Source organism: Marmota monax, unplaced genomic scaffold (genome assembly GCF_021218885.2).
Source record: "Marmota monax isolate L192 unplaced genomic scaffold, Marmota_monax_Labrador192_F-V1.1 WCK01_AAM20220418_F8-fsc01147, whole genome shotgun sequence".
Taxonomy (NCBI): domain Eukaryota; kingdom Metazoa; phylum Chordata; class Mammalia; order Rodentia; family Sciuridae; genus Marmota; species Marmota monax.
In genome coordinates this window covers 48,148-57,877 of record NW_026692873.1, presented here as the reverse complement: position 1 = coordinate 57,877, position 9,730 = coordinate 48,148, and the positions used below count along the sequence as shown (strand labels likewise).

At 49.9% G+C, this 9,730-nt stretch overlaps 1 non-coding gene across 1 annotated transcript; it reads right to left on the bottom strand.

Moving 5' to 3' along the window:
* Positions 1 to 932: 932 nt before the first annotated feature.
* On the bottom strand, positions 933 to 1,096 carry LOC124096122 (U1 spliceosomal RNA). The gene has a single exon (XR_006852784.1). It is a non-coding gene; the product is annotated as a U1 spliceosomal RNA (small nuclear RNA).
* Positions 1,097 to 9,730: the final 8,634 nt, after the last annotated feature.

The window sequence follows — 9,730 nt, the reverse complement described above, 5'->3', positions numbered from 1 at the left end:
GGACCTGAGTCCAGTCAACTTGCCACCGACAATAAAAAAAGATAACTCAGATGGGGCCAGGATTATGGCTCAGTGGCAGAGCGCTTGCCTAGCATGCGTGAGGCACTGGGTTCAATCCGCCGCACCACATAAAAACAAAGGTATTGTGTCCAACTAAAAATATTTTTTAAAAAAATACATAACTCAGAGATAAACAGAAGTAGAAGGAAGCCACCTACACAATAGATGCAGAAGAAAGTGCCATTTAGACAAGGATGAACAGGAATATGACTAAGAAATGGTTACCCATAGATTAAAGGGATTGGGAAGGTAAAAACAGAAGAAAGTCCCATGTTAATGTTGCCCCCACTCATCCTGCTCAAAGGCAGAAAGATTCTCTCCTTCCGGTTTTCATGGAAGGCGTTCCCCAGTCCACTGAAGAAAAGACAAGTCCTGTATTCTTTCGCTGATCGCCAGGGGAGTGGGATGACGCCGTGCCAGGCCTCGCAGAACACCCACCCTGCTGCCAACCAGCCCAGCACCCGCCTGCTTCTGGGAAAGCAAGGACTTCACCCTGGACGGAGGCAGCAGCTCCTATGAACTCGGCCTCCCGGGAGGACTAAATCCTAGCAGCGTCTGTTCACTGCTTGGATGACTACAGCCATCTTCACTTACTCGTCCTTGGGTACCGAAGATTGAACCCCAGCCCTACTTCGCATTTTGCTTGGACACAGCGTCTCACCATACTGCTGAGGTGACCTTTGAACTCGCGATCCTCCTCCTCAGCTTCCCAAGGCACTGGGATCCACATGGCGCACGAGGAGTGCGAAGAACAACTTAACCACAGTCCACAGTGAGACCCTACGTGAAGCAAAAAAAAAGAGGACCGCAAACAGGAAAAAAAAAAAAACAAGACCGAGATCTAAAAGTCAGCTTTTAAAACAAAGAATAACCAGGGGAGAGCGCGAACGCAGTCCCCCACTACCACAAATTATGCAGTCGAGTTTCCCACATTTGGGGAAATCGCAGGGGTCAGCACATCCGGAGTGCAATGGATAAGCCTCGCCCTGGGAAAACCACCTTCGTGATCATGGTATCTCCCCTGCCAGGTAAGTATGAGTTGCTAGCCAACCCTCGACCCACACCCTGGCGCCAGCCTCACTCTACACTCACGGTCATCCCCCCCACGCGGCCTCTCCACCTTCCCGCCCCCATATGGCCCCCTCTATGTTCTCGCCGCTCGGAAAAAAGTCATCACGGACAATACGGATAATGCCCACCCGGGACGTGGGGGCCCAGGAGGAGCCGGACCAGCAGCCTCAGCGTGCGTGCTCATCTACATGCGCCACGCCCTTATGCTGACGTCCGCGGAACTCCGGTCTAATCCCCTTTCCGACGTCCCGCCTACCAAAGCCGGAAGAGAAGAGTGCTGGTGTGTGTGGTGTGTGGAAAAGAGCTGTGTGCGGTGCGGACTTAATTTTTTCCTCTCCCGTACAGGATTTCGTTTGTTTTGCTTTGTTTTGTTTGGGTGGCACCAGGGATTTAACCGAGGTGCTTTTTGCCGCCGAGCTACATTCGCAGACCTTTATTTTGTCTTTGTTTTATTTTATTTTGTGGGAGGGTTACTGGGGATTGAATTCGGGCACTCAACCACTGAGCCACATACACCCCCAATCCTTTTGTGTGTGTGTGTGTGTGTGTGTGTGTTTTGTTTGTTTGTTTGTTTGTATTTCATTTAGAGCCAGGGTCTCACTGAGTTCTCTGGCGCCTTGCTCTTGCCGAGACTGGCTTTGAACTGGCTTTGATCACTTGTCCAGTGAATGGACGCTTTCCTTGACATGTTATTCAAGTTTTCTTTCACTGCTACAGTTTAGGTAGCTATATAGTCCCCAAGAAAAAAAGTAATTAATGGGGATTAAAACAATGTCATGTTAGAACTCAAACTAGTGTTTAACTCCCCCCCCCCCACCTTTGCCGCTGAGCTGCCTCCCAGCCCTTTATTTTGTTTTACTTCGTTTTTATTTTGAGACACAATCTCACCAAATTGCTGAGGGCCTCTCTAAATTGCTGTAGCCTGGAACTTGCATCCTCCTCTCAGCCTCCAGAGTTGCTGGGATTATGGGCGTCGCCGCTCTCAGTCGCCACAAAAGGAACTTAGTTCTAGAAATAAGTGGAGGTTAAAGCACCTCCTCCCCAGATATGAACGAAATGATTTAAGTACTGTGAGTCTGTGGCTAGTTGGTGCTGTAGAATAAAACAGGGTAGGAGAGAAATCTAGAGATTGGGGGTGGCCTGAAAGAGTAGTCTAATTCCCTACCAAGGAAGTGTGGCGTTTCTAGCCACTTGATTTGTAAGATACCCTTCGACACCTCTCCTCCCCAAATGCACAGGACTCTCGGGGGTCTTGGGATGGGGCAGATGGGGTAGGCCCGGGTACAAGCAGTCTGTGAATTCAGGACCTCCCGCCTCTCCCGCCTACCCTTTGGGCATACCATGGTTGCAGTAAGCGGACCAGTTTAGTCTCTCCTTCAGGAAAAGTCAGAGGCAAAGGTAAAAAGTTGAATACTACAAACTTAAGTTTTGATTTGAAACATCTAGTCCTTCTAGATGATTTCAAGTGCATAAAGTATGTTAAAAGTAGAGGGAATAAATAAAACATTTTGTAGTTATATTTTTGTTAAAATTCATAATGAAATAACTGTCTTTTAGAAATGGAATGATCAAAACATTTCTCTGAGCAGTACCTATTATATCTGTGGTGGTTCAAGAAGGAAGAAGGAAAAGAAAATTAAAAGGGCTTTCTACCAATGTAGTTTCTGTGAAGCAAAATTGACCATTGTCTCTTATGTCTATGAGTTTTGTTTTTCTACGCTGTGTAAATAGTGTATACAAATGTCAAATGAGTTCTAATTTACATCTAGTCTATCTAGATGTTTGCCAGTGTATGACAAAAGTAGAGTTAGTAAACTAACACATTGAGTTCACTTTGTGTTAAATTCATAGGAAAGACTGTTCTTAAAACCACTTAGGAAATGAAATTTTTAAAGTCATCTCTAAGCATTACAGATGAATATACCTGGCCCCTGGTTGATAGGAGACTAGAAGGGGAAGAGTTCTAGGGAAGTGTTTGGAAGACACTTTCAAATTCTAGCTTTTGAAAAAAAAGGGGGTTTTTCTTCAAAGTGTAGCCTTTGTTAAGTAAGTGTTGCAGTTTATTCAGTGCTACTGTTTGCATAGTTGGAAATTTAAGTCCTTGTTGGAAACATCTAATATTTCTAGATGTTTAAAAGTGCACAGTACATGGTAAAAGGAGAGTGTAAAAGTAATGCCCTTTAAGTATTTTTTTGTTACTGCATAGGAATGGTTGCCATTCAGGGGAATGGAATGTTGAACTTGATGTCTTGGAGAGTATGTTGAAGGTTCACTGGGTGGTGGGTGGGAAAAGGAGAGAGTATGTATACAGAAGCAATCTGTGCATTTTAGTTAATATTGCTGGGCATTAAAAGATAAGTCCTAATGCCCAAAGTCTGTTAGAAGTAGAAAAATAATCCCTATATAAATATCCTTTTGTTAGTTTTTAGGAAGAACTGTCTTCTGGGAATGACCCTTGTTAATCCACCTCTTGAAGCTAGGGGTAGTCCTGAATTTAGTCACTGTAATGTTGAAAAGGGAGAAGAGGAAAGGTGAGGGGGAGTGCTTTTTGCTAGCATCTCTATATTTGGAAGAGAGGTTTAGATTATAATCATAGATCTATATGTGCCTTTTTGGTAAAGTACTTGTGTTTATTGTGCACAAAGTTCATCCTTTATTTCACAACATCTAAGCTTTCTAGATGTTCTGAGGTGACAGTGAATTACAAAAAGTAGAGCTAGTGAATTAGCCAATTTGTAAATATCTTTTGTTATAATTAATAGAAAAGATAAATTTTGTACAGGAATTGCTTTTTTTTAAATTTTTTATTGTTGGTTGTTCAAAACATTACATAGTTCTTGATATATCATATTTCACACTTTGATTCAAGTGGGTTATGAGCTCCCATTTTTACCCCATATACAGATTGCAGAATCACATCAGTTACACATCCATTGATTTACATATTGCCATACTAGTGTCTGTTGTGTTCTGCTGCCTTTCCTATCCTCTACTATCCCCCGCTTTTTTTTTTTAATAGAGAGAGAGAGAATTTTAATGTTTATTTTTTAATTATCGGCGGATACAACATCTTTCTTTGTACGTGGTGCTGAGGATCGAACCCGGGCGGCACGCATGCCAGGCGAGCGCGCTACCGCTTGAGCCACATCCCCAGCCCCAGGAATTGCTTTAATCTCTGGGCAGTGCATATAGAAACTTGTTCTTTAGGCTGGTAGCAAGCGGCACAGGGAAGCACCCAGGGAAAGATAGGACAAGTGCTGAATGATTTGCATTTTGATGTGAATGTGTGTGCACCTTCTGGCTGAATTTTAGGAATACTTAATTCACTGGGAACATGTATTCTTGCTAATATATTAGTAGTGGAACTGTGGTAATGAAATAAGCTAGGTATATTCTGTTGCTTTGACTCATTTTAAATTGAGCATTAAGGGAATGGATTATTTTAGTTGTAACTCTGCCAATTTATCTATCTAGAGGCCTGTTGCCATTTCTGTCTTCAGTGAAATTTTTGTCCTCAAGAAAGGATAACAAATTGAGTCGGTGTAGTATTCTTGTTATCAAAAATACTCATGGAGCTTTGGGATTTTTGTATTGGTGAATATTCATGATGTGTGGGAAGACACGATGCACACAAAATGGGATATTGTGTTTGTACACGCACGACCTGGAGAGAAACGCCCACCTAAGCTCCTTGTGACTGGATAACTTTATTCTTTGCTTGTGTTTTTATTTTTCCTGTAATGCACATATTAACTTTTAAAAAATAAAAGTTATTTTAAAAACCTGGGGGAGCTGGGCATGGTAGCGAACACCTGTGATCCCATTGGTTTGGGAGGCTGAGACAGGAAGATCGCCAGTTCAAAGCCAGCCTCAGCAACAGCAAGGCGCTAAGCAAATCAGTGAGACCCTGTCTCTAAACAAAATACAAAATAGGGCTGGGGCTGTGGCTCAGTGATCCAGTGCCCCTGAGATCCCTGGTTTAAAAAAAAAAAAAAAAAAAAAACCTTAGGGAGGAAAAAAGTTAAACACTAGTATCAGAGTTTTGTCACCAACATGACATTGTTTTAATCCCCATTAATTACACACACCCCCACACCCCCCCACCCCCACCCCCCACACACACCTCCCCACCCCCCCACCCCCCCACACCCCCAACCCCCACCCCCCCACCCCCCACACACACCCCCCACCCCACACCCCCCCCACCCCCCACACACACCCCCACACACACACCCCCACCCCCCCACACACCCGCCACACCCCCCCACACACCACCCACACACACACCCCCACACACACCCCCACCCACACACCCACACCCACTCCCCCACCCCCCACACACACCCCCCCACCCCCCACACACACCCCCCCACACACACACACCCCACACACCCACACACACCCCCACACACACCCACCCGCCCACACACACACCCCACCCCCCCACACACACCCCCACACACACCCCTACCCCCCCACACACCCCCACCCCCCCACACACACACCCCACCCCAACCCCACACCCCCCCACACACACCCACCGCCCCACACACCCCACACCCGCACACACACAACCCCACACCCCTCTCATACCCCCCCACCCCCCCACACACCACACCCCCCCACACCACCCCCCCACACACACCCCTATCCCCCCCACACACACCCACACCCCCCCCACACACACCCCCACCCCCCACACAACCCCCACACCCCCCCACACACACATCCCCACACACACACCCCCACCCCCCACACACACGTCCCCACACACACCCCCACCCCCACACACACACCCCCACCCCCCACACACACACCCCCACCGCCACCCCCGCCACACACCTCCACCCCCTCACACACACCCCCCCGCACACACACCTCCACCCCCCCACACACACACCCCCGCACACACACCTCCACCCCCCCACACACACCCACCCCCACACACACATCCCCCACACACACTCCCCCACACACACACCCCACCCCCCACACAGAACCCCACACACCCCCCCCACCCACACACACCCCACACACACACCCCCCACCCCCCACCCCCCACACCCCTACCCCCCACACCCCCCACACACACACGCCCACCCCCACCCACCCCCCACACACACGCCCCCACACTCCCCCCACCCCCCACACACACCCCCACCCCCACACACACCCCCACACTCACATTCCCACACACACACCCACCCCACACACACCCCCACACTCACATTCCCACACACACACCCACCCCACACACACCCCCACCCCACACACACATAACCACACCCCCCACACACCCACACACACCCCCCCACACACACCCCCACCCCCCACACACACACCCCCACACCCCGCACACACCCCCACCCCACACACACATAACCACACCCTGACCACACCCCCCCCCCCCACACACCCGCCACACCCCCCCACACACCCCCCCACCCCCCCCACCCCACACCCCCCCCCACCCCCACACCCCCCCCCCCCACCCCCCACACACCCACACACACCCCCACACACACACACACACACCTCCACACCCCTCCCACACCCCCCCACCCCACCCACCCCCACACACACCCCCACACACCCCCCCACACCCCCCACACACACCTCCACACCCCTCCCACACCCCCCCACCCCACCCACCCCCACCCCCACACACGCCCCCCACACACGCCCCCACACACACCCCCACCCCAGCCCCACACACCCCCACCCCCACACCCCCACACACACACCCCCACCCCCCACACCCCCCCCCCACCCCCACACACACCTCCACACACACATCCCCACACACCCCACCCCAACACACCCCCACACACCCCCCACCCACCCCCCACACACCCCCCCCACACACATCCCCACACACACACCCCACCCCCCACACCACCCCCACACACCCCCCCACACACACACACACCCCACACACACCCCCACACCCACCCCACACACCCCCCCACACACCCCCCCCCCCACACCCCCACCCCCCAACCCCCCCACACACCCCCACCCCCACACACACCCCCACCACCCCCACACACCACCCCCACACACACACCCCCCACCCACCCCCACACACACCCCCCCACACACCCCCCACCCCCCCCACACCACACCCCCACCCCCACCCCCACCCACCCCCACCACACACCCCCCCACCCCACACACCCCCACCCCCCCACACCCCCCCCCACCACCCACCCCCACACACCCCCACCCCCCCACACACCACACCCCCCACACCCCCCCACACCACCCCCCCACACACACCCCTATCCCCCCCACACACCCCCATCCCCCCCACACCCCCCCATCCCCCCCACCACCCCCCACCCCACCCCACCCCCCCACCACCCCCCACCACCCCCCCACACCCCTCCCACACCCCCCCCACCCCCACACACGCCCCCCACACACGCCCCCCACACCCCTCCCACACCCCTCCCACACCCCTCCCACACCCCCCCCCCACACACGCCCCCACACACACACCCCCACCCCAGCCCCACACACCCCCACCCCCACCCCCCCCCCCCCCCACACCCCCACCCACCCCCCCACACCCCCACACACCCCCCCCACACACCTCCACACCCCTCCCACACCCCCCCCACCCCCCCACACACCCCCCACCCACACCTCCACACCCCTCCCACACCCCCCCCACCCACCACACACCCCCCACCCACACCTCCACACCCCTCCCCCCCCCCCCCCCCCCGCCACACCCCCCCACCCGCCACACCCCCCCCACCCACACCTCCCCCACCCACACCTCCCCCACACCTCCCCCCACACCTCCACCCACACCTCCACCCCACCCCCACCCCCCACACCTCCACACCCCCCCACCCCCCCCCACTTTAAAGTCACGGTCAACTCTCTCATGAAGTCTTCGCACCCTTATATTCTTAGATCTCCTTGCAGTATATCTGCTTCTCGGAAAACAACCCAAATATAATTTAGACAAGGCCCTCATAGGATGTAGAGGTCCTGGATGAGCGGGACCAGCAGCCTCTGCGAGTATGTCATCTACATACACCACGCCCTTGTGGTGACGTATTCGGAATTCCTGTCTTCCCCTCCCTGACACCCCGCCTACTAAGACATGAGCTGCCATTCCCAGCTTTACTTTCTACTTTTTGGAAATCAAAAATTTCAGCTTCCACATGTGAGAACATGTGTTATTTGTCTTTCTATTCTAGCTTGTTTCACTTAACATCCTTCAGTTTCATTCATTTTGCTGCTAATAAAAGTATTTAATTTCTTTTTATGGCTGAATAATATTCCACTGTGTGTGTGTGTGTGTGTATACATTTATCTGTTGATGTTCTTATTGGTTGAATCCATATCTTGGCTTTTGTGAGTAGCGCTGCAATAAACCTAGGAGTTCAGATATCTTTTTAATATACTGACTTCATTTCCTTAGGATACATACCCAGAAGTGGTATAGTTGAATCATATGGTAGCTCTATTTTAGTTTTTTTGTGGAGCCTCCATACTGTTTTCTGTAACGACTGTTATAATTTACATTTCCACCAACAGTGTAAGAGTTCCTGTTTCTCCACAACCTTGCCAACATTTATCTTTTGCTTTGGCTTACTGATTATAGCTATTCTAGCTAGAGTGAGATGATATCTCAATGTGGGTTTGATTTGTATTTTCCTGATAATTAGTGATATTGAGCATTTTTTATATATTTGTTAAATATTTGTATATCTTCTTTTAGGAAATGTGTATTCAAATCATTTGCCCATTTTAATTGGATGATGGTGATGATGATGATTTTGCTCTAGAGTCTTTTGAGTTCCTTATATATTTTGGATATCAATCTCCTTTTGAACAAATAGTTTACCGCTATTTTTCTCCCATTCTGTTGATTGTTTCCTTTGCTGGGAAGAAGCTTCTTAGTTTGATATTATCCCATTTATCTATCTTTGCTTTTGTTGGCCATATCATTAAGCATTTTAAAGGCATTGCTCCTTGTATTCTATCATCTGAGGATGCTATCAGAAATCTGATACCATTTTGATTTCTTTGTATGTGACAAAAGTGAGTAGTGCTGTAACAAACTAGGAGTGCAGATATCTTCACCCCTTATGAACTGGGATGAAAGGAAACCAAGAATAAGATTACTATAAGATTTGTGATATTTAGTAATTTTTTAAATTAAATATTTGGTTAGAAAAACATGCTGAACTTGGGGTGTTAGATTCCATTAATTTTATTCATGCTATTCTTACCTCTAATTGGCATAGATAATCAAGATAGAATTGTATGTTGCTAGATGCATCTGTTGTTTATTAAGCCACTGAGATATTAACTCCAAACTCTTATTGACACACTGAATTGGTATACTGTGACAGCTTAAAAGGAATCTAAAAGTAGATAGAGTTTACTTTTTAAAGTCTGATAAATATGAAGGTTATAAATTAAAACAACCACAAAAATCTGATTGATGACTTACGTCAATGTGGCTAACTTTGAAGTAGAAAAATTTACCAGGAAGAAAAATTTTATGCTACTTAAAAAATGTATATAGGTGACTGTATGACCAATGTGATTCTGCAACCTGTACAATCAGAAAAAT